This window comes from Macaca fascicularis, chromosome 8 (assembly GCF_037993035.2).
Source record: "Macaca fascicularis isolate 582-1 chromosome 8, T2T-MFA8v1.1".
NCBI lineage: Eukaryota > Metazoa > Chordata > Mammalia > Primates > Cercopithecidae > Macaca > Macaca fascicularis.
In genome coordinates, this window is record NC_088382.1 from 73,634,332 (window position 1) to 73,658,709 (window position 24,378).

The window sequence follows — 24,378 nt, forward strand, 5'->3', positions numbered from 1 at the left end:
AGTTTTTGGATCTTCAGTCTTACTACCTGCGGGCTTTTACTATCATCTCAAACAATGTGTTGAAAGTCAACCTAGTTCTCTTACCCCTAAAACACATTTCCAGAATGCCGCCTCATTCCATTTATGACTTTGCCTTGTTTAGTTAGACCCATCATCTCTCCTCACAAACTGTGTTCAATTTATTTATCTTTCATTATGCTCATTTCTTTTTTCCTTTCACTGTGAACAATGTGATATAAACCTCCTGCCTGTAGTAGTGTAATAGTCTCTAACTAGTTTCTTAGCCAAAGACTTCCCTCATTTTAGGCCCTGGCACATGACTTCCAAGTTATTTTTCCTCAAAGTGTAATCTACATCTCCCAATAAAAATATTGTTAATGACTTCCTATTAACAATAGAATAATGGAATAATATTCAAACTCCTTAATCTATCGATCAATACACCTTGTCTCTTTAACGGTTGGGTACCCATGCACTATCCCTGGAACAGAAGGGAACACATGTGTGCCATATATGCTGTAAGTGGACTATCCAAGGAATTCTTCCTATCAGCAAGACATAAACAAACATTTGTGTATAATGGCTATTTTTTGTTTTTAAACTCCAAGTAGCATAAAAACTAAAATAAATTGTAAGTATTGCTAATTAGCCTCCTTAAATGACTATTTTTCAGAGTGAATAATAATGAATGCTTTGCTCATGCACTGATACAGTGAGAGAGAGAGAGAGAGAGAGAGAGAGAGAGAGAGAGAGAGAGAACTATATTCTTTCTTTATGTGTGTAAATAGGAAAAACTAAGGTGCCTGAATTTTTGTGTTACTCAAGCTTAAGCATTACAGTACCTTAATGAAATGACACACAGGGGCTGTGAAAAATAAACGCATTAAAGTGCTTTGATCTCTTCTTGTATAGTAATCATATTTTATCTACTACGGGAGAAGCTCTTTTATCGTCTTAATTTTTGCAGCCCAGTTCTGCCCCGAATCATAGTGCTTATATAGACATGGGAATTGACAGTTAAAAGGCACACATTTGCCTATGTTAAATGTACAAGGAAGAAAATCAGCAAAGAAGGGGATTAGAAGGAATCAAGTAGGTTGAGTTTTTTGTTGTTGTTGTTGTTTGTGGCTGCTGCTAAGCTGAGTCTTCTCTTTTTTCTCTTCCTGTACTTTTCTCCTCAGAATGCCCTCCTTCAGTTGGTGCAGAATCCATTTTCTTTTATCTGACTCTACTCTGTGACCATTAGGCTATTTCCTAACGGGGAAGAAAGCCGTCTATCTCCTTTCCCGATTTCCAGTAATTAAACTGGAAAAGGACTCATTGCCCAAGGGTCCCTGAATAACAAACCTCAGAGACAACGTTATCTTCTCACTTCACCCTTGACACTCAAGGAGGGGTAGCCTGGACTGGCCCCTCTGTCCAGGGCCTGGCCAGCAGTGGTCTGGAGAAATGACCCGTGGGGTTAGCAACCATGCCCAAGGCCTGCCGTGTGGGTTTGTGAGCCGCCTGTGCCACTGACCAGCCTTCTCAACGGAACTCGTTCGCTGCTGATGGAAATCGCAACTCACTGATGTCTTTTCACCTTTCCTATAAGAATCAAAAAGCAAGAATTTAGACGTTCTCTAGTTGACTAGACATTTTCCTCAGTGGCAAAGTGGTGCAAATAAATATGAATCCTAAAACATTTCAGTTTGATGGATAGTCATGGTACAGCTACTGGATTTTTGTCACTACGAGCTGCTTTTATTGGTTCTCTCCTCTGGGATTTTAACATCCAACCGTGAATGATAAGTCATTTTTCCCCCACCACCCAAAAAGAGAATTTGAGCACTTAATGCTCACTGGGTGGGGACAGAATATAATTAATTCATAGTTTTGCCATGCAGGGACCTAACTTGACTCTATCTCTAGGAAATAAATGAAATCCCAGGTGGTAGTATGCCTGCTGCTTGAACGCCGTACTTTCTCTGCTTTCTTTGCCTAATCACCCTCATGACCCTAACATATGACCCCCATACAAATCCCCGAGGATTCACTAACCTAACAGTGATCTTTAGGTATTCTCTAAAAGCACACGCCAGGTTCCGCTTGCTTTCAGAATCTTTTATTGTCACTTTTAAGGCTTATTTATCAAGTGTATGAAATTTTGGCCCTAGTAGCATTATTCTCCTCATACAGTTCTTTTACTCATCTAGAAATGTTAGTGTAGTTTCTGCATACTTAAGTATTTTGTTAGAGTTTATCAATCTATGTATATATTTGCCTAGTTATAAATATATGAATAGGCTCTAGAGATTTTTTAAAAAGGTTGGTGAATTGGGTTGAAAAACTAATTGATTATTATGGGAGTGAAAGCATAAACAAGGTGAAAAATACAATGTTTATTGTTGAAGTTTAGTTTAATTTTTACAGTTAAGTAAAAAAATGTAGATATAGTTGAATTATTTTGAATAACCAATGTCTGAATATGGGGAGGATACTAATTTTAATGTGAAATAAACATATTTAATTTCCAGACTGTACACATATATGCAATAATATATGCATGTACCGATGAATGGGTTTTTAAAAGTATCTAACTCAATTTACTCCTAATCTACTTTAAATTTCCTATTTAGTAGTAAATCTACCTTTCTCTAATGCTAACAGCTATACAAGAGCTGTGAACAAAAGGCTTTGATCCGTTCTCTGTTTTTTGTTTTTTTTTTTAAAGAGTTTGAACTTAAACATGCAAATGTCTGTATCTTTTGTTGCTTATACAATTTGATTTATTCCTAATTGGCGGGGAGTTGCTATGGATGTTGGTGGTTTGGGCTTGTAATATGAAAAAAATGGTTACCTAACATGTGCTGTTGTTTTTTAATGTGGGCATACATTTAAAATTCTGTGGCTTTCCCTCTCCTCCCCCAACCTCGAAAAGCAAAATGCATTTAGCTTTGAGCTGAAGAAAGCTGCGGCTGGAGCAAGCATCTCTCAGCTCACACAGGCATTAACATATACGGTCATTGTCTCTGCTGCTTCCCACTGCAGCTTTATATAATAAAACAAGCCGCGTCAAATAGGCTAGGCTGTAATATTAGGTAAAATCTAATTTCAGTTTGGTTATCACATAGCGTTCATTTCCCTAAGGGAGGAGAAAAAATTAAATTTGTAAGCTTAAGATTCCAGCTGAAGTAGTAAGTATGAAAGGCTTTCCTCTGCCTTTTATTATTCACTTTATGAATTAGCCTTAGTTTACTTGTTTCGATCGGTGTCGACATATTTCTGAATACTATTAGCATAGCAATCAGGGCTGTTCTCAGGTTATTGAATGGTGTGTTGACTTCCGAAATAAATAGATATGCAGTGTGAAGGGCGAGCTGTCACTTTAGGAGAGCTTTCCTGATCTAAATTAAAAGGCACTTCTAATTGAAAACTATAATAGCAGGAGGGTTAGAGAGACAATGAAACTGCTTGGTCCCTTTCAATTTTCACAGGATTCTGTTAGTGAATGTAGAAGAAAAAGTAAAATGAAAATATTAAATTACAAATTGCAATTTAAGCAGCAATATTAAATTATACTTAAATAGCCATATTGCTCTGAAGCAATTTTAGATGCTTGATTTAAAGACTCTCAGTGCATTTGAGTTCTCACTATTATATTCAGATTTATCTGTTTTATCAGTTAACATATAATTCTATGTTTACACCAGCAAATGTGTCTTTATCTATGAAATAAAGAATCGGTCCTGAAAGACTTTTCATTTTGCACTTTGTGCTCACTAATTCAGTGTTGCATGAGTTTTTGTGTATCTTTTATCATACCTGAGGGTGTATATCAAGGACAGGGGACCTCAAAGTCAGGGCAATTTTATAAAATCTGAGGTGATTATTCATGAGTTGTCTAAGTGAAAGAGTTTCAGAAATTAATAACAGCAAATCAATTATAAATTTAAGTAATAGGTAAAATTATTAGCTATTTCAGTTTCATGAATAGCTTACCAGCTGTCTGAGTCTATATATTTTGGTTCTTTAAGGGTTAACAATTGAGGCCTGTCTATAGCTCATTTCTATAGTAACAGCAAGACTGAGACTTTTTATGGGCACCTAATAATTAGAAAGTGCTAGAAGGTATAACAATATAATGAATCAAAACTGATAGACTTGTGGGTTTCCATAGAAACATGTATAATTATGATAATCGGTCCCTGGCGTACCCTCAGAATCGTATACATTCAGTTAAATGCAATAAACATTAGGCACTATTTAGTGAGCTGTGATGCAGATTAACAGTGTGAGATACAGGGAAGCTATGAATAAAATTGCTGTACAGTTTATCTCAAACTAATTTCCCAGATTGCTTTAATAGATGTAGTGTGTGGATGTGAAAAATTGGAAGAGTATTTTTGTTAGTGGTAAAGCTAACAAAGATAATATTTCATAAAGTGGTGGACTGATTGTTAATTTCAGTGCAGATCAAAATGGGCCATGGCACATTATTCAATGTGGAATCCCAGAGCCCTCCGAGTAAATGGCAGATTGGGCCTCCCTTTGCTGATTTATTTCAAAAGTAAATTATAAATCTTTTTATGGTTGTCCATTTTTCTTTAACCTTTTCTTGCCCCTCTTCTATCTCCCCATTTTAGGAATAATTTTCACAGTCCTGTTATGGGGAAGGAATTACATGCTTGTTCTCCCTGACTCTGATCTGGGAAAAGGCAATGGTTCCTTCTGGCTCCTTTGCACACCTAGTATTTATTTTACTCTCAGCTTGTAGATTTCAGATGTACTGGGCCTTAGCATCTGCAAAGGCCTAGGAAACAGCCAGAATTTCATTGTAAGGTGGGGCAAAAATTCGGGTGTGTGCATGTTTATGTGTGTATGTGGAGGAAGGAGATATTGTGGGGGAGGCAGTGCATAACAGGATGTTAAATATTATTTTATTGGATTTTTCCTGTTTCCCTACTAAGGAGGTAACAGACCAAGTTGGAAGATGTAAATCTGTTCTCCAGGGCGGGGGTTGGGGCGAGAGGAAGATGAGGGGACCAGGATAAGGTGATGTGGGATTGGAGTTACATGAGATAACAGAGCAAGGAGATGAGAAGCTTCTAAGCTTGTGTATAGAGAGTGTGTGTGTTTGTGTATGTGTGCGCGCCCAAGCAAACTTATAGGTCTGAATTATCTATCAATATTACCCTTGTCTGCCAATGCCCATGATAACCTCTCAAGCACATTTCACAAGAGAAGCGTGAGTCTCTCCTGAAGCGGGTGGGATGAGAACTGAGACATGCACGTGTGAGATCTGAGAGCCCTTAGCGATTGAGAGTGTCAAGCTTCAGGATGAAATTACACAAATGTGCTGCATTATCTCTTGTACTACCTTTAAAAAGTATAATAAATAAAAGCCTTTTGGGGGAGGAATGTTTTTCCTCACCAGCTTCGGAGCTGCTCTTAGGCCTGACAGTTGAGCTGGGCAGGCCTTTCCTTCGACTCCGCGCTGCCGCGATATTCGAATATTCGGCACAGGGGGCCTTTTAGAGTCACAAGGCGATGTACATCAAGCCTTTCTTCTCTCCTTCATGATTATGTTACTTTCTAATACTATAATGGTGTTCTACAAAAGATTCTAGTTCCTGCCTGGCAGGAGTTGAAGTGCTGGGGGTGTCGGGGAGGGAGGTTGGCCATGTTCTCTCTGTAAGCAGAACTTCTCACTCTCTGTTTCTAGTCTCCCATTTTCCAAAGACCCATAGCTAAGGGGAGCATGCTCATAGGTTTTCATTTTGAATGACAATACAAATCTATTAAGAATTTTTTTTAGGAAATCTTTTTCATTCCTCCCTGTTTCTCTGCTTCTGACTCTCTCTTTCTCTTACCTATGGCAAAAAATTACATTAATAGGATGGTAAATAAAAACATGATAGACAACCTTTCTTCTTTTAAGCTTATTTCACGTGGTTTATCTAATATTTTGATCAATCTTCAGCGTTCTTTTTCCCTCATAATTCATTCCAGTGACATTTGGCATATAGCATTTACCCCAGCATTTATGATATTATTCCGCAATGTCTAAACATTTTTATAGCTTGTTTTATATACACATATGTGACTATGTTAATGAATTATTCAACAAATAGACGGCAAGGATCCATTTAACAAGCACATACACATATTCACACATAACACACCTATACATTTACGGCATTATATTTGTGAGTATGTACATGCATGCATGACAACTCAATTTCAGGTTATTGTATTTCACAAGACTCCCGTAGTACTTGTTATGGTAAATTATGAATATATGTAATCAGGCAATATATGGTTGTAGTATTTTATCTCCACAAAGAACACTAATTTCTCTGGACAAAAATGAGGAATGATGCTTTTCTGCCATCTCAAGACATGCTCATGCATACATATTGGTTGAATAAGAAGCTTATTATTAATACATTTCACAAATATTGATTAAATGTTGATTATGTTCAGGGCACTATTAATTTTGTATGGAGCTGTAAAAGCATATATCAGGATAACCATTCATGTACATATTATTTACAAATAGTTGGGTGTATTTTTGTCGACTATTTTAGTAAGAAATGCTTGAAACAGCTTTAAATGAAACAAATTTATAAGCCATTTATTCTTTATTTCAACAAATACCTCTTCGGCACTCACTATGAGATAGGCATATTTTTCAGTGGTGAAGAACAAAGTTCCTGCCCTCTTGTAGCTAGTGTTCTAATGGCAGAAAGTAGAGAACAAGCAAGCAAATATATATCAAGTGATGATAAACAGGGTGAAGTATGGGAAAAACATGGATAAACAAAGGGAATTCTTTGAACTTGATAATGCAGAAAATTGAGAAATGCCCAAATCTTAAAGTGTTTTTTAAAAAAGGAAAGGAAAAAAGCTAACATTTGTTGAATATCTAGCAGATACCTGGTGTTGTGCTATGCTTTTCCCCACTCATAGTGTATCATTTACTACTTATATCTGCCCTGAAAGGTGGACAGGCATTACCATTTTTATTTTACAAGGAAAGAAGCTGAAATTCAGAGCTATAAGCCCAAGTAAGACCACACAGCTGGTATGGGACTTAAACCCAGCTATCCTAGTTCTGAAGCCCAGGGGTCTTAGCAGCATTGTGCCTCTATATATTAGGAACAAAGAATAATAAGCATCGTCAGTACTGCACAGAAATATAACCGGCTTGGTTTTTTTTTTTTTTTTTTTTTTTTTTCCTTGTGGAGCTCAAGAATCCTGTTTCTCTGACAGAGGAAACGAACAACAACTTGACTGGACACATCCTAACCCAACCATACGCTGTGTTACTTCCTCCACTGCGCCACACACAGCTATTATTCTAAGCTTTCTTATTCAAACCCTTAAGGATTTGTAAAGTAGAAACTCTTCCACATGGCTGAATCTCTGCTGCTTATTTTTAGTTGAGTACTGTTGCTGTGAGGATTCTTCTACACTTTCTCTTTCACTGAATCTTTTGCCTTTAAAATAAAATTGTTTCTGTTCTATGAAACCTACAAAGACTTTAGAATGTTGTCCTTTGAAGATTCTAGTTCAATTATTTTGATTCAATTTTTAAATGCTTTTGATGGAAGAAAAGGAGTTTGCTTTAGTTGAATGGTCAGTATTAGAAATATTGTCCAGTAGGATTTCTACAGGGAAGACCCCAGACTGTCTGTTCCTCAGGTTTCTGGAAAGAAGAGGTGATAGTCTTATGCAGCATTATAGATAGAGCAGCATTTTTCTTTCCAATGGGAAGATATATGTGAATTTAAAATGGAAAAAGCAATTATATGTACACATTCTGCACATAGCTATATTTACACAGTAGTCCTTATCACTGGGGACTTAAATAAACACTGATGACCATTTGATCATATTGCTTGATTTAACCAGTATTTTTTTTTGTTTACTTGATTAAAAATTATTGATTGGCTTAATCAAAAAGTGCAATAAAATGTAAAAATTGTATACTACACATTTACAGGAACACAAGCACATTCCCTTCCTTGGGGGTTTTATATAATGAGCACTAATAACCAGTTTGATGATACAGTTAAAATTAACTAATATTTTGATAGATTTGATTAAATAAATTATTTAGCTTTGTGTCCTGATTGCCCAGATGCTTTTGAAAAGAGTAAACCTCTCTATAAGAGTAAGCCTCTCTCTATGTTTTCCTCTCAGAAAAACATTCTTAACATGCTTTCTCATTGAAGTTTCTCATTTTAGTTTTACTTCCTTTCTAAATGGGGCAGCAAAAGAAACAGTAGGGGCATTTTACTTGTGATTTCCTCTATTATTTTATGAAAGCCCCCTTGTCTTATGTCTATTTATGTTTTCCATTTACAGAACTTGGAAAGAGAAAGTGACTTCAGACAGTTGCTGTGAGTAGTAATTAATTTCAGTGATCAGTGTGAGTTTGCATATGGGCATTTATGAAAGGATGTTTGATTATGAAATGTCAAGTACCCCTCCTATTCTCATTGTGAACTTAGTGAGTGCTGTTGTACAGGAGAAAGGGGCTAATACAGACCTTTCTATTTGGGCCAAGGGTGGCTGCTCTGCACAAAAGTTGCTGTTTTTTTAAGTTGTTGTTTAGCAAGTCCTACTGTTAAAATCTCAGTCAATGGCAGCCAGGCAGGTGTAGCACTGTTGGCATTGAGTTAGATCCAAGCACCAATTGAATCTCTTGGTTCTCTAATTGAAGACTAGATACTCTTATCATGTACTGCTCCCAATCACATGCACACAACCCTCAATGTACAACAACCTATAATTAAAAAAGTGTTAGAAAATGATCATTTACATAACTCAAATATCCTACAGTATATTGGCTAAATGATTGTATAGCTCTTCAGTAGAATGTTATTTAGCCATTAACAGACATGTTATAGGAAAATAATTGATGACTTGGTCAAATATACATTACATATTGTTAAACTAAGAGTAGGTTAAAGCTGGGCACGGTGGCTCATGCCTGTAATCCCAGCACTTTGGGAGACTGAGTGGACCATGAGATCAGGAAATAGAGACAATTCTGGCCAACATGGTGAAACCCCGTCTCTACTAAAAATATGAAAATTAGCCAGGCATGGTTGCTCGTGCCTGTAATCCCAGCTACTCGGGAGGCTGAGGCAGGAAATTCGTTTGAACCGGGAGGCAGAGGTTGCAGTCAGTCAAGATTGCGCCACAGCACTCCAGCCTGGCAACAGAGTGAGACTCCATCTCAAAATAAATAAATAAATAAATAAATAAATAAATAAATAAATAGGTTAAAACAAGATGTAGAGTTTTAATACCCAAATATACAGATAGTAGAATTATTAGTAATTTTTCTTTTTAAAAGCTTTTCTCACATTTTCTGGTTTTCCTACAATAACTACCTACTATTTCTGTAATAAAATTGAGTTTTAAAAATAATCAAAGTATACATTTTTATATTGTGTGCACATACATATACATACATGTGTAAGAAAAAAAGGTGAAATGCTAACAAAATTATCTCTAGACTGTGAGATTATGATTGATTTCTTCTTTCTTCATCCTTTCCTGTAAACTCTTAATTTTCTCCAATATGAAAATATAACTTTTGTAATTAGAAAAAAATATGCTTACAAAAGTAGAAAGAAAATACTATATATTCTAATAGTCAGTGTAAACAATTTGTACCAATAAGATCAGGATATGATGGCTAGCCTAAAATATCCTAATAGAAGAGCCTATGATATTCATGCAGTAAACCACGCATTACAGTAAGACAACTATATACAGTGTCCTCATCCTTTTAGCAGTTGTGTTTGTATGAATACGTATTATTCCTCTTTAAAAAAACGATGACATAGTAACTTCATTTTCTCTAACACTGTCAGTACTCTCTTTCTCCCTGTTGCGGGAGGCTCTTTTTTTTTTTTGCATGTGCTGTTATTTCTCTTTCCCCTTTGTTATTGCCATTGGTCACTTGGCAGGAGTTTGTTTCTAAGCATAGGTGTTGATATGAGATACAGTTACTAATGTGAAGCACTACCTCATGCAAACTGAAAACTCTAGTTTTTCTTCTGCGTCATTGAAAGGTTATATGAAAATCACTCCCCCTCAACACAAAAAAGTAAAAATTTAAAATTAGCAGACAGTGCCAATGGAAAAATGGAGACAGAAAAATGGGCCTCATTTTAAAGAGTCAGAGCAAGCCAAAGAATAATGATTCATTGACTAATCCTTGTATTCTGAATGCGGTAAGATCATTAGTCATTTTTTGGTTTCTTCTGAGTTGGGACGTACTCTTCATGTAGTGTTTTTAATGTGGTCTCAAAATAATTTTTTTTAATCAGGTAATGAATTAGTTTTTGAACCAGCAATTGTTTTGATATTTGGACCCCTTTTCTCAAGCACTGATAAAAACAAACAAACAACAACAACAAAAAGAATAGAGCACTTGAGAGAAAAGAACTGCCAAATTTGGTACTAGTTACAGAAAACAAGTAAATGAGCACCCTTGTAGAATATTAGTTTAAACACACACAAAAACACTTTCTTCTAAAATCTATATGCATGTCTATCTTCCTAAGAAAGACTTCCCTTTCTTCCCTGTTTACCCCTTGCAGGACACAAAAACTAGTATTTTTGCATTCCTCTTTTTTCACTGTAACTTCTGACTAAAGTCATTGTATAGAAGAAAATGAATCCAAAGAGGAAGTTAATACCAAAAGCTATAGAATAACCAGCACTTCTCTCAGCTTTTCAACTTATTTTTGTGACTATAGTTCTTACAGTCAGACCAGAGCCGATGCTCACTTAACACAATCAAGAGAGCAAGCTATACTATACTTGCTTTCTTTGAAGTATGGTAATTATTACTATTATCTTGTTCAATAATTAACAACTCATGGCTGTAAGCTAACTTTCTGTGTCCTCCTACTCTGTGGCTGCAGAGGTGTGGAGAGTATGTTATTTGGTGGATATCTCATATTTTAACCCAGAAAGGCATTATTACCCTGAGGAGGGGTATCCAATAGAGACATAATGAAACGTAGACTTCTGTTTTACAAAGGTCTTTCTTTATGCATTTATTTAAAAATTTGTTTTGCATGTTGAATAAGTGTATAAAACTGCTTGAAACATTTTTTTCTCTAAATTAATTGTCCCAAATTAACATGTTTGTACTTTCAATTACTTGTACCAATTTGAACAATTGTTTTCTCCTTTCCATTCTTCATTAACTTTTGAGTTAATGCTGAAATGAGTTAAAACTTTGGGGGACTGTTGAGAAGGCATGATTGGTTTTGGAATGTGAGGACATGGGATTTGGGAGGGGCCAAGGGCAGAATGTTATGGTTTGGCTGTGTCTTCACCCAAATCTCATCTTGAATTCCCACGTGTTGTGGGAGGGACTGGTTGGAGATAATTGAATCATGGGAACGGGTCCCTCCCATTCTGTTCTTGTGAGAGTGAATAAGTCTCACGAGATCTGATTGTTTTATAAATAAGAGTTCCCTTGCACATGCTCTCTTGTCTGCTACCATGTAAGAAGTTCCTGTGCTCTTCCTTTGTCTTCCACAAGATTGTGAGGCCTCCCCCACCATGTGGAACTGTGGGTCCATTAAACCTCTTTCTTTTATAAATTACACAGTCTCAAGTATGTATTTATTAGCAGCATGAGAGCAGATTAATACACACTCCCAAGCTTGCTCATTGTTTTCTAAGCTCCCACAATTGTACAGAGTGGCTGGGTCAGTAGAAGCTTCCAGAACCTGGCATTTACAGTAGCAAAAAACATACAAAAACTCTCTTCAAAAAACACTTAATTTAGACTTGTAGAGAGAGCAGGACATTAATCTAGATTCTTTTGTTTCTAAGGTAGTTTTATTTTAGGAGCATTATTGCTCTTCCTTGACATTGGGCCTTCAGTGGAACATCTATATCCCCCTTAATGGATGTCTGAAAGCCCCTGAGTATCTTATGTACATTGTTCATGGCATTCTAAAAAAAACAAATTTATGAACCTTCTTATTCCATTGTTCTCTCAATACTAGAGGTAGTTATTTGGCCCTTGCATTTACATAATTAATAAAATTTAAAGGAAACTCCCTCATAAGCCTATTTCTAGTGATCAGAGATCACCATTTCTAAATCCAAGCACCTAGAATCTCAATTATCTAAAGTGGAGTAGAATTGTTTGGTTGAGACATCGTGCCTCAAGCCCCTGTGATATAGTATGAAGTAGTCTGAAGAGCAATACACAATAGATACCCTCATAAAGACAAGTGAAATAACATATATGTTACACTTGATCACTTGCAGGACTTTGCTTTAGGTAATTGACATATGTAGCAGGGGTTGAAGTTTCATGTGTGAGTACACATGCACACATGTGTGAGTATTTTGCTATAGCACAAGAAGTCCCCCAAGTAGGTCACATTTTGGATGATATCATAAGAAGGACATATATAAACTCCCTGGACAGAAGTGTAGCCACACTTCAGTAGATGTGCTGGCAATTCCTCCATCTAAGGGTGGATGAAAATAAGACTTTTTGCATTAGGGGTTTTAAAAAGATGCCCGCAAATCTGGAGTAAAGGAAAATTGTCAGGGCTCTGGACCCACAAGATGGCAGGTGCCTGGGCTAGATTTGACTTTACCCTCTGAGGCTACCTTCTTGCCCCAAAGGGGGCTGAGCAACAAAGAGAAAGATGAGTGCCTCACACCATGTTCTAGGCTCACTTCTAGAGGCCAATTGTTAAACTGCCACCAGTTAGCAGTAATGCTCCAAATGTCCTCTTGTTTAGCAAAAAGTTAGTGGCAGAGATTTGAACATAGGCTTTTCTGATCTTAAAGCTCATATTCAGTAATTCTGTAATAAAGATATAGCAAGTAGGTTTTAACTTGAGGTTTAATTCTGATTAGTTGATCACAACTGCATTTAATACTGCAGTAAGGATTATAAAGTGTCGCTCTCAGGGACCACTTAAAGGATAACCTAGAGTGCTTTCTTCAGGTTGGGGAGCAGAGACATGAAGCAGTGGGCTGGGCTTCCCGTGCTTCTGACTTACAAACCAATTAACCAGATGTTAATTGTTATGTTTTAGGTTAGCAATGTATAAAAAAAATTAAACTTCATTTAGAGCAAAGCTAGCTTTTAACAGTTTCTGTAAAAAATGTACTTCTAGATAATTTTGAAAAATAGTAACCTAGCCTGATACATACACCTATATTGCACTTGAGGCTTTACTGCTTTTCCTTCTATCAAGGTTTTTCCTGAGAGGAAATTTACTAAAGACAGAATGTCCCTGATACATATTTGTATGTTCTGGATAATACTTTGTAACAGGCTATAAGAGGTATGGTAAGATGAATTCTATTTAAGAAAACAAAAGCAATGGGAAGACAGTGAGATAACCTATTTCAATTGTGGGAATATTCTGAAACAACTCATATGAAATACAGCAGCTATGTGGGGATAGGCAGCTGGATATGTGAATTCTCTTGCAAAAAGAAAAGAGATCATCTTGAACTGCAGAGCCAGAGGTGTGCACAAGAAGCTGAATTGAAGGAGACAATGCAATGCAAGTTCTGAAAACAAGCAATAGGCAGGAAATCACAGGGAAAAAAAACCCTGTAAACAGAATGAAACATAATTCTTTTTTTCTGCCTTAGGAATTATAGAGCTCGAAATTAAAATCGCTGATGTTTTTCTACCTTACTTTAAGTAGTGTTAAATAATGGGAAATTCTCCGTTGCAATACATCCTTAAGCTATTTAGACAGTTTATACGTAAACCTTTTATTGCTTAAATCTCTGTGCTAGATTTGTATAGATATTTGACAGAGGTTCTTTGTAGGTTACAATCAAAACATTATATGTTGTAGTTTATAGTATTATTCTAAATACAATTCAAAACACAAGTAATGAGATAGTACTGAGAAGTGAAAGAAAGGAAAAACATGGAGATAAGGGATGAGGGAGAATTGCAGCTCTCTACCTACCCAACTCCATTCACAAGGAGGGAAAAAAAATGGGAAGAAGCAAGAAAGAAAGGAAAGGGGGGAAAGATGGAGGGAGAGAGAGAGATTAAAAAAGGAAGGGAGGAAGGAAAGAGAGAAAAAATAATACAGTAAACTGTTTTCTGTGACTGCTTCTACCAATAGCGTTAAAGCAGAATGTAGTGAGGGCACTGGCATTTGGCTTCTTATATCAAAAAAGGTTAACTGCTAAAACAAACATCGCCAGATTCTCAGTGGCGTAATGCCGTGAGGATTAATTGCATGCCCAAGTAACGGCCCATGTGGGTTGGGAAGCACTCCTGTGAGCAGGAGACTTGGAGACTTGGGCACTTTTTATCTCTTAGTGCTACATGTTTACTTACTATAAAAGGAAAACAGCACAGTGAGGATCACAAGTGCATGATCCTGGAAGTGGCAAAACCCAGCTCCACCCATGTTCCCTTGGTCTGGTCCTGTGAACCCCTCCTAATCATCTACAGGCTGGACAGTAGAGTTTATGTTCAGGAAATGGAAACAGATTTGATGAGCATCAGGCTAGTCTGTGGCACAGTATGAACACTCCAGTTGAAGGACAGAGGAAGAGGAACTTTGCTTTCTGTAGAAGTGGAAGTTTCTTTTGTTAAAACTTTTCAGACCTGAATTCTCATAATAGATGTCTATACTTAATGAGCTAAGCTTAGCCATGGCCAAGAAGCTGTTTGGGTTTCTTCCCAGGCTCATTGCTGTTTGGCAGTGTATTACATTCCCCAGAGCATGTTGATGAGCTCCTTTAGGTCAACTTTTATTCTTACAAATTCCTGGGAAGTCCTCATTCTTCTCTGAGGGCTGGAGAAGCAGGCAGAGTCCAGGTTCATGGGTCCATATCAACACTTGAGGAAAAGCTGGTCTTCTCATGGAGATGACATGAACTGGATTAAATAACTTATTTTCTGTTAAGTGCAGTTACTTCAGGTTATTCTGTATTCTATATATAACTGACTATTATTTTAACTTTTTTTTTTTAAATTATACTTTAAGTTCTAGGGTACATGTGCACAACGTGCAGGTTTGTTACATATGTATACATGTGCCATGTTGGTGTGCTGCACCCATCAACTCATCATTTACATTACATATATCTCCTAATGCTATCCCTCCCCCCGTCCCCTCTCCAAAATAGGAACCAGTGTGTGATGTTCCCCTTCCTGTGTCCAAGTGATCTCATTGTTCAATTGCCACCTATGAGTGAGAACATGTGGTATTTGGTTTTCTGTTCTTGCAATAGTTTGCTGAGAATGATGGTTTCCAGCTGCATCCATGTCCCTACAAAGGATACAAACTCATCCGTTTTTATGGCTGCATAGTATTCCATGGTGTATATGTGCCACATTTTCTTAATCCAGTCTGTCACTGATGGACATTTGGGTTGATTCCAAGTATTTGCTATTGTGAATAGTGCTGCAGTAAACATACGTGTGCATGTATCTTTATAGCCACATAACTTACAATCTTTTGGGTATATCCCCAGTAATGGGATGGATGGGTCCAATGGTATTTCTAGTTCTAGATCCTTGAGGAATCACCACACTGATTTCCACAATGGTTGAACTAGTTGACAGTCCCATCAACAGTGTAAAAATGTTTCTATTTCTCTACATCCTCTCTAGCACCTGTTGTTTCCTGATTTTTTAGTGATTGCCATTCTAACTGGTGTGAGATGGTATCTCATTGTGGTTTTGATTTGCATTTCTCTGATAGCGAGTGATGATGAGCATTTTTTAATGTGTCTGTTGGCTGTATGAATGTCATCTTTTGAGAAGTGCCTGTTCATATCCTTTGCCCACTTTTTGATGGGGTTGTTTGTTTTTATCTTGTAAATTTGTTTGAGTTCTTTGTGGGTTCTGGATATTAGCCTTTTGTCAGATGAGTAGATTGCAAAATTTTTCTCCCATTCTGTGGTTGCCTGTTCACTCTGATGGTACTTTATTTTGCTGTGCAGAATCTCTTTAGTTTAATGAGATCCCATTTGTCAATTTTGGCTTTTGTTGCCATTGCTTCTGGTGTTTTAGACATGAAGTCCTTGCCCATGCCTATGTCCTGAATGGTATTACCTAGGTTTTCTTCTAGGGTTTTTATGGTTTTAGGTCTAACATTTAAGTCTCTAATCCATCTTGAATTGATTTTCACATAAGGAGTAAGGAAAGGATCCAGTTTCAGCTTTCTACTTATGGCTAGCCAGTTTTCCCAGCACCATTTATTAAATAGGGAATGCTTTCCCCATTTCTTGTTCTTGTCAGGTTTGTTGAAGATCAGATGGCTGTAGATGTGTGGTATTATTTCTGAGGGCTCTGTTCTGTTCCATTGGTCTATATCTCTGTTTTGCTGCCAGTATCATGCTGTTTTGGTTCCTGTAGCCTTATAGTATAGTTTGAAGTCAGGTAGCATGATGCCTCCAGCTTCGTTCTTTTGGCTTAAGATTTTCTTGGCAATGCGGGCTCTTTTTTGGTTCCATATGAACTTTAAAGCAGTTTTTTCCAATTCTGTGAAGAAAGTCATTGGTAGCTTGATGGGGATGGCATTGAATCTATAAATTACCTTGGGCAGTATGACAATTTTCACAATATTGATTCTTCCTATCCATGAGCATGGTATGTTCTTCCATTTGTTTGTGTTCTCTCTTATTTCACTGAGCAGTGGTTTGTAGTTCTCCTTGAAGACATCTTTTACATCCCTTGTAAGTTGGATTCCTAGGTATTTTATTCTCTTTGAAGCTATTGTGAATGGGAGTTCATTCATGATTGGACTCTCTGTCTGTAACTGGTGTATAAGAATACTTGTGATTTTTGCACATTGATTTTGTATCCTGAGACTTTGCTGAAGTTGCATATCAGCTTAAGGAGATTTTGGGCTGAGACAATGTGGTTTTCTAAATATACAATCATGTCATCTGCAGACAGGGACAATTTGACTTCTTCTTTTCCTAACTGAATATCCTTGATTTCTTTCTCTTGCCTGATTGCCCTAGCCAGAACTTCCAACAGGATGTTGAATAGGAGTGTTGAGAGAGGGCATCCCTGTCTTGTGCCAGTTTTCAAAGGGAACACTTCCAGTTTTTGCCCATTCAGTATCACATTCGCTTTGGGTTTGTCATAAATAACTCTTATTGTTTTGAGATACATTCCATCAATACCTAATTTATTGAGGGTCTTTAGCATGAAGGGCTGTTAAATTTTGTCAAAGGCCTTTTCTGCATCTGTTGAGATAATCGTGGTTTTTGTCTTTGGTTCTGTTTATATGCTGGATTATGTCTATTGATTTGCATATGTTAAACCAGCCTTGCATCCCAGGGATGAAGCTCACTTGATCACGTTGGATAAGCTTTTTGATGTCCTACTGGATTCTGTTTGTCTGTATTTTATTGAGAAATTTTGCATTGATGTTCATCAGGGATATTGCTCTAAAATTCTCTTTTTTGTGTGTGTCTCTGCTAGGCTTTGGCTTCAGAATGATGTTGGCCTCATAAAATGAGTTAGGGAGGATTCCCTCTTTTTCTATTGGTGTGAATAGTTTCAAGAGGAATCGTACCAACTCCTCCTTGTACCTTTGTTAGAATTCAGCTGTGAATCCATCTGGTCCTGGACTTTTTTTGGTTGGTAGGCTATTAATTATTGCCTCAATTTCAGAATCTGCTATTGATCTATTCAGGGATTTAACTTCTTCCTGGTTTAGTCTTGGGAGAGTGCAAGTGTCCACGAAATTATCCATTTCTTCTAGGTTTTCTAGTTTATTTACATAGAGGTTTTTATAGTATTCTCTGATGGTAGTTTGTATTTCTCTGTGCTTGGTGGTGATAACCCCTTTATCACTTTTTATTGCGTCTATTTGATTCTTCTCTCTTTTCTTCTTTATTAGTCTTACTAGTAGTCTATCAATTTTGTTGATCTTTTCAAAAAACCAGCTCCTGGATTCATTGATTTTTTGGAGGGTTTTCTGTGTCTCTATCTCCTTCAGTTCTGCTCTGATCTTAGTTATTTCTTGCCTTCTGCTAGCTTTTGTGTGTGTTTGCTCTTGCTTCTCTAGTTCTTTTAATTGTGATGTTAGGGTGTCAATTTTTGATCTCACCTGTTTTCTCTTGTGGACAATTAGTGCTATAAATTTCCCTCTACACATTACTTTAAATGTGTCCCAGAGATTCTGGTATGTTGTATCTTTGTTCTCATTGGTTTCAAAGAACATCTGTATTTCTGCCTTCATTTCATTATGTACCCAGTAGTCATTCAGGAGCAGGTTGTTCAGTTTCCATGTAGTTGAGCAGTTTTGATTGAGTTTCTCAGTCCTGAGTTCTAGTTTGATTGCACTGTGGTCTGAGAGACAGTTTGTTGTTATTTTTGTTCTTTTACATTTGCTGAGGAGTGGTTTATTTCCAACTATGTGGCCAATTTTGGAATAAGTGTGATGTGATGCTGAGAAGAATGTATATTCTGTTGCTTTGGGGTGGAGAGTTCTATAGATGTCTATTAGGTCCACTTGGTGCAGAGTTGAGTTCTATTACTGGATATCCTTGATAACTTTCTATCTTGTTGCTCTGTCTAATGTTGACAGTAGGGTGGTAAAGTCTCCCATTATTATTGTATGGAAGTGTAAGTCTCTTTGTAAGTCTCTAAGGACATGCTTTGTGTATCTGGGTGCTCCTGTATTGGATGCATATATATTTTGGATAGTTAGCTCTTCCTGATGAATTGATCCCTTACCATTATGTAATGGCCTTCTTTGTCCCTTTTGATCTTTGATGGTTTAAAGTCTGTTTTATCAGAGACTAGGATTGCAACCCCTGCTTTTTTTTGTTTTCCATTTGCTTGGTAGATCTTCCTCCATGCCTTTATTTTGAGCCTATGTGTGTCTCTGCATGTGAGATGGGTCTCCTGAATACAGCAAACTGATGGGTCTTTACTCTTTATCCAATTTGCCAGTCTGTGTCTTTTAATTGGACCATTTCGTCTATTTACATTTAAGGTTAATATTGTTATGTGTGAACTTGATCTTGTCATTATGATATTAGCTGGTTATTTTGCTCGTAAGTTGATGCAGTTTCTTCCTAGCATCAATGGACTTTACATTTTGGCATGTTCTTGCAATGACTGGTATCGGTTGTTCCTTTCCATGTTTAGTGCTTCCTTCAGGATCTTGTAAGGCAGGCCTGGTGGTGACAAAAATCTCTAAGCATTTGCTTGTCTGTAAAGGATTTTATTTCTCCTTCACTTATGAAACTTAGTTTGGCTGGATATGAAATTCTGGGTTTAAAATTCTTTTCTTTAAGAATGTTGAATATTGGCCCCCACTCTCTTCTGGCTTGGAGAGTTTCTGCCGAGAGATCTGCTGTTAGTCTGATGGGCTTCCCTTTGTGTGTAACCCGACCTTTCTCTCTGTCTGCCCTTAACATTTTATTCCTTCATTTCAACTTTCATGAATCTGACAATTATGTGTCTTGGAGTTGTTCTTCTCGAGGAGTATCTTTGTGGTGCTCTCTGTATTTCTGGAATTTGAATGTTGACTTGCCTTAGTAGGTTGGTGAAGTTCTCCTGGATGCTATCCTGCAGAGCGTTTCCAACTTGGTTCCATTTTCCCGTCACTTTCAGACACACCAATCAGATGTAGATTGGTTCTTTTCACATAATCCCATATTTCTTGGAGGCTTTGTTCATTTCTTTTTACTCTTTTTTCTCTACACTTCCATTCTTACTTCATGTCATTCATTTGATCTTCAATTGCTGATACTCTTTCTTCCAGTTGATTGAGTCAGTTACTAAAGCTTGTGCATTTGTCACGTACTTCTCAGGTGTTACGGTTTTCATCTCTGTGAGTTCTTTTAAGGACTTCTCTACATTGGTTATTCTAGTTAGCCATTCGCCAAATAGTTTTTCAAGGTTTTTAGTTTCTTTGCGCTAGTTACAGAGTTCCTCCTTTAGCTCTAAGAAGTTTGATCAACTGAAGCCTTCTTCTTTCAACTCATCAAAGTCATTCTCCATCCAGCTTTGTTCCATTGCTGGCGATGAGCTGTGTTCCTTTGGAGGGTGAGATGGGCTCTGATTTTTTGAATTTCCAGCTTTTCTGCACTGATTTTTCCCCATCTTTGTGGTTTTATCTGCCTTTGGTCTTTGATGATGGTGATGTACTGATGGGGTTTTGGTGTGGGTGTCCTTTCTGTTTGTTAGTTTTCTTTCTAACAGTCAGGACCCTCAGCTGCAGGTCTGTTGGAGTTTGCTTGAGGTCCACTCCAGACCCTGTTTGCCTGGGTATCAGCAGTGGAGGCTGCAAAATATAGAATATTGCAGAACAATGAGTGTTGCTGTCTGACTCTTGCTCTGGAAGCTTCGTCTCAGGGGTGTACTCCACCGTGTGAGGTGTGAGGTGTCAGTCTGCACCTAGTAGGGGATGTCTCCCAATTAGGCTACTCAGGGGTCAGGGACCCACTTGAGCAGGCAGTCTGTCCATTCTTAGATCTCAACCTCCATGCTAGAAGTTCCACTGCTCTCTTCAAAGCTGTCAGACAGGGACATTTATTTCTGCGGAGGTTTCTGCTGCTTTTTGTTTAGCTATGCCCTGTCCCCAGAGGTGGAGTCTATAGAGGCAGGCAGGCCTCCTTGAGCTGTGGTGGGCTCCACCCAATTTGAGCTTCCCAGGAGCTTTATTTACCTACTTAAGCCTCAGCAATGGCAGGTGTCCCTCCCCCAGCCTCGCTGCTGCCTTGCAGTTAGATCTCAGACTGCTGTGCTAGCAATGAGGGAGGCTCCGTGGGCATGGGATCCTCTGGGCCAGGTGTGGGATATAATCTCCTGGTGTGCCCGTTTGCTAAGACCCTTGGTAAAGCTCAGAATTAGAGTGGGAGTTACTCGATTTTCCAGGTGTCGTGTGTCTCAATTTCCTTTGGCTAGGAAAAGAAATTCCCTTCCCCCTTGCACTTCCCTGGTGAGGCAATACCTCCTCCTGCTTCAGCTCTCGCTGGTCAGGTTGCACTCGTGGACCAGCACGAACTGCTAACTGTCCGACATGCCCCAGTGAGATGAACCCAGTACCTCAGTTGAAAATGCAGAAATCACTCATCTTCTGTGTCGCTCACACTGGGAGCTGGAGGCTGGAGCTGTTCCTATTTGGCCATCTTGGGCATGCCCCATTTTTTAACCTTTTTTTAACTTTTATATTAAGTTCAGAGGTACATGTGCAGGTTTGTTACATAGGTAGATGTGTGTCATGAGGGCATGTTATGTAGATTATTTCATCACCCAGGAATTAAGCTTAGTACCCCTTAGTGATTTTTCCTGATTCTCTTCCTCCTCCCACCCTCCACCCTCTCATAGGACCCAGTGTGTGCTGTTCCCCTTTATATGAAACTGGTTTTCATGCTTAAATTTCATCATTAACTCTTTTTTTTTTTTTAATTTTGGCATCCTACGAAAAATTTTCTGTTCTTATGCAGGTAGATATATTTGTTCTGGGAAATTTTTTTTTTTTTCCAAATAATGATTCTTAATTCTAAATAATTTAATAATGGTAAGAAATAAATTTGAAGCTTTCATACATCACATCAAAAGTTACACTTTTATATTTATAATTATGGAGCAGAAAAAGAAAATGCAATTACTGGAGTAAATTTAGCTTTTGTTAAAAGAAATCTATGGTGGAACTATAATTATTATAATAGTGTAGTAAATATATGTATTGCAACATGCAGCTATTTTTCAGTATGATTATTATGGTGTTGCTATTACTAGAACCAATTTACTATAGTTTTACTAGGCAAAATATTACTTTGTTTTTAACATAAGTATGGTTTGTTATGGTTTTATGATGAAACTAGACTGCTATTATAATGAATTTTATTATGTTGTACTTATAAGGGATAGACAAGGGCTTTTAGCTTATTTCCTAGCTCAGCTTTGCACTTATAATATGGCCTAGAGAGTGTTACTTAAACTTCTTTGTTTTCCACTGTAAAAACAGAGATATTCATTTAAAAATAATAATCTTATTAAAAATATGATCTGATGTCCAGCCCTAATTAATTGAATTCATGGGTTGATTGAAGTGAAATATTAATCTTCTGCCATTGAGTATATGTTGGATATGTTCTTTCGATACAAGTGATTTAAGTACTACTAATAAAGAATAAATTTGCTTTCAACAATTAAATAATGAAAACTGTACCAAGTCTCAGGGGGTTCTTGTCCTCATTCCTCTTTTGCCACAAACTTTTTGCCTAGTCTGTTCTCTCCAAGATTCAGTTTCTTCCCCTCTCATGTCAGGGATCTGCATTAATCACCTGTTCATGCTGAGTGCATGCTTGTATGCATTCCAAACTAAGACAAAGCTCTTCTTGGTTTTATTTCTGCTACCTACCACCCATTTCAAGGTACTGCTTTATTACTGGTTATATTCAAGGTCAAATAGCACAATTAAAAATAAAACCATTAAGTATGGTGTAATAAATAAAAATTCTCTATTGTTTTAATTATCTTGGACTTACCAATAACTACATTTCCTTATGGGAAAGAGTTAGTCACCTTAGACATACATTCACTTTCATTTTGCACTTTAATAAATTGTTACTCTAGAGAAAAATAAATACAAGAGTAGATGACTATAAGGCTAATAATACTCTATTCTGCCCCCGCAGAAGTTTGGAACCATTAGGGAGAGAAAATCTAGATGAAAAGATTAAGATATAAATTATATTACTGAAAATTTTTACTGGGGGAAGTGGTTTGGATTCATGACCTAAAACTTCCTCTTCACTCCAAACCCTAATCTCAGGAAGAGCTGTAAGGTGTTCCTGACTAGGCAGGCACTTCCCATATAGCAGGCAGATGAACAAGAATGTTCTGAAACCTGGTTGCTTTAAGCAGGTTAGAAGAACTGTGTCAAGCATGTTTGAGTGCTTGTTTCAAAGACATAAATCAAATAAGTTACTAAAAAGAGTGATGGAGTGAGAATAGAGCAGCCAGTGTCTCCCCGTTATTTTGGAAGGTCTAAGAAAGGAATAATCAACCTGAAACAAACTGTAGAAAGAGAAATGGCTTTAGGGTCAGACAACTGAGGTTTGAATGCTATCATTGTCTCTATTAGCTATGTGATTTTGGGCAAGGTACTTAATATCTCTTATTCTCTTTTACAAAATGAGAATAAAAATATTGAGTTCCTCACATGCCACAAATACAGCGTTGTATGCAAAAACCTTTTCTTTTTCCTCCTTGGCATCCAAGAACACTAACTTACAAGATCCTGTAATTGCATGCTGGCCGACAAAGTATTGGAAGTGAAGTTCACCATTTCCAAGCCTGGCTCATAAAACTTCCTGGACATTTCTTCCCACTCTTAATTTCTTTGTGCTCCAGGCACATCCAAAAGATCTATTGAAGGAAAAAGAAGCCCCAAGGGATGGCAGAATTATTAGGTAGAAAGAACATGGATTCCTGAATGCTTCAATGGAATTTTAGTTCTTTTATTCTCATCCTTTCGATATATGTTAAATAACAACGTCAGTGAAAAATAATTATTTATTATAGTAAAGCCAGTGAGATTTTGGGATTGCTTCTTACAGATATTAATGTATCCTGACTAGTACACGAAGAGTATTCATGGAGACAAATTGGAAAAAAACCTCAGAAAATACTGGGCAGAGTGATACTTGGCCCTCAGAAGGGCTCTATGAGAGTTTCTTCTTTCTAAATTTCTGCTATCAGCTAGTTTATCAATCAGCATCAATCATAATAAAAGGCCAAACATAACATAAATAGGATCAGAAAGAGACTTTTTTTGGTTGTTTGCTTGATTAAATAATGATTATGTAGGCAATGACCAAAAAAGAAAAAGGAATAACAGTAACAACAAGAAGAAAGCATCGCAGTATTGTTTCAACCAGGATTCTGTTAAACAAAACTAATTGTTAGCTATAACTAGTTTTAATCTAAAACTAGAGAATCCTTTTTTTTGTTTGTTTGTTTCTGAGACGGAGTCTCTCTCTGTTGCCAGGCTGGAGTGCAGTGGTGCGATCTCGGCTCACGACAATCTCCACCTCCCGGGTTCAAGCGATTCTCCTGCCTCAGCCTCCCAAGTAACTGGGATTACAGGCACGTGCCACCACACCCAGTTATTTATTATTATTATTATTATTATTTGTATTTTTAGTAGAGACGGGGTTTCACCAAGTTGGCTGGGATGGTGTCGATCTCCTGACCTCGTGATCCTCCCTCTTTGGCTTCCCAAGGTGCTGGGATTACAGGCATGAGCCACCGTGCCTGGCTGGTAATCATATTTTTTGAGGTAAAGATAAATTTAAATGCCTTTATACGTAATTTATTCATCTTATTCCAATACGTTCGGAGTTTCTGAAATGCTTCTCATT

At 37.4% G+C, this 24,378-nt stretch overlaps 1 long non-coding RNA gene across 2 annotated transcripts in view; it reads left to right on the forward strand.

The window, feature by feature from the left end:
- The first annotated feature begins 3,089 nt into the window (after nucleotides 1-3,089).
- Nucleotides 3,090-24,378, forward strand: part of LOC123575210 (uncharacterized) — a 133,889-nt gene continuing 112,600 nt past the window's right edge. The window contains exons 1-2 of one of the 2 annotated variants that reach the window (XR_010577317.2): nucleotides 3,090-3,176; nucleotides 24,162-24,296. This is a non-coding gene — a long non-coding RNA (uncharacterized lncRNA). Of the gene's footprint in view, nucleotides 3,177-8,352; nucleotides 8,388-24,161; nucleotides 24,297-24,378 lie in introns of both variants that reach the window. The other variant, XR_012416452.1, reaches the window with a different exon arrangement.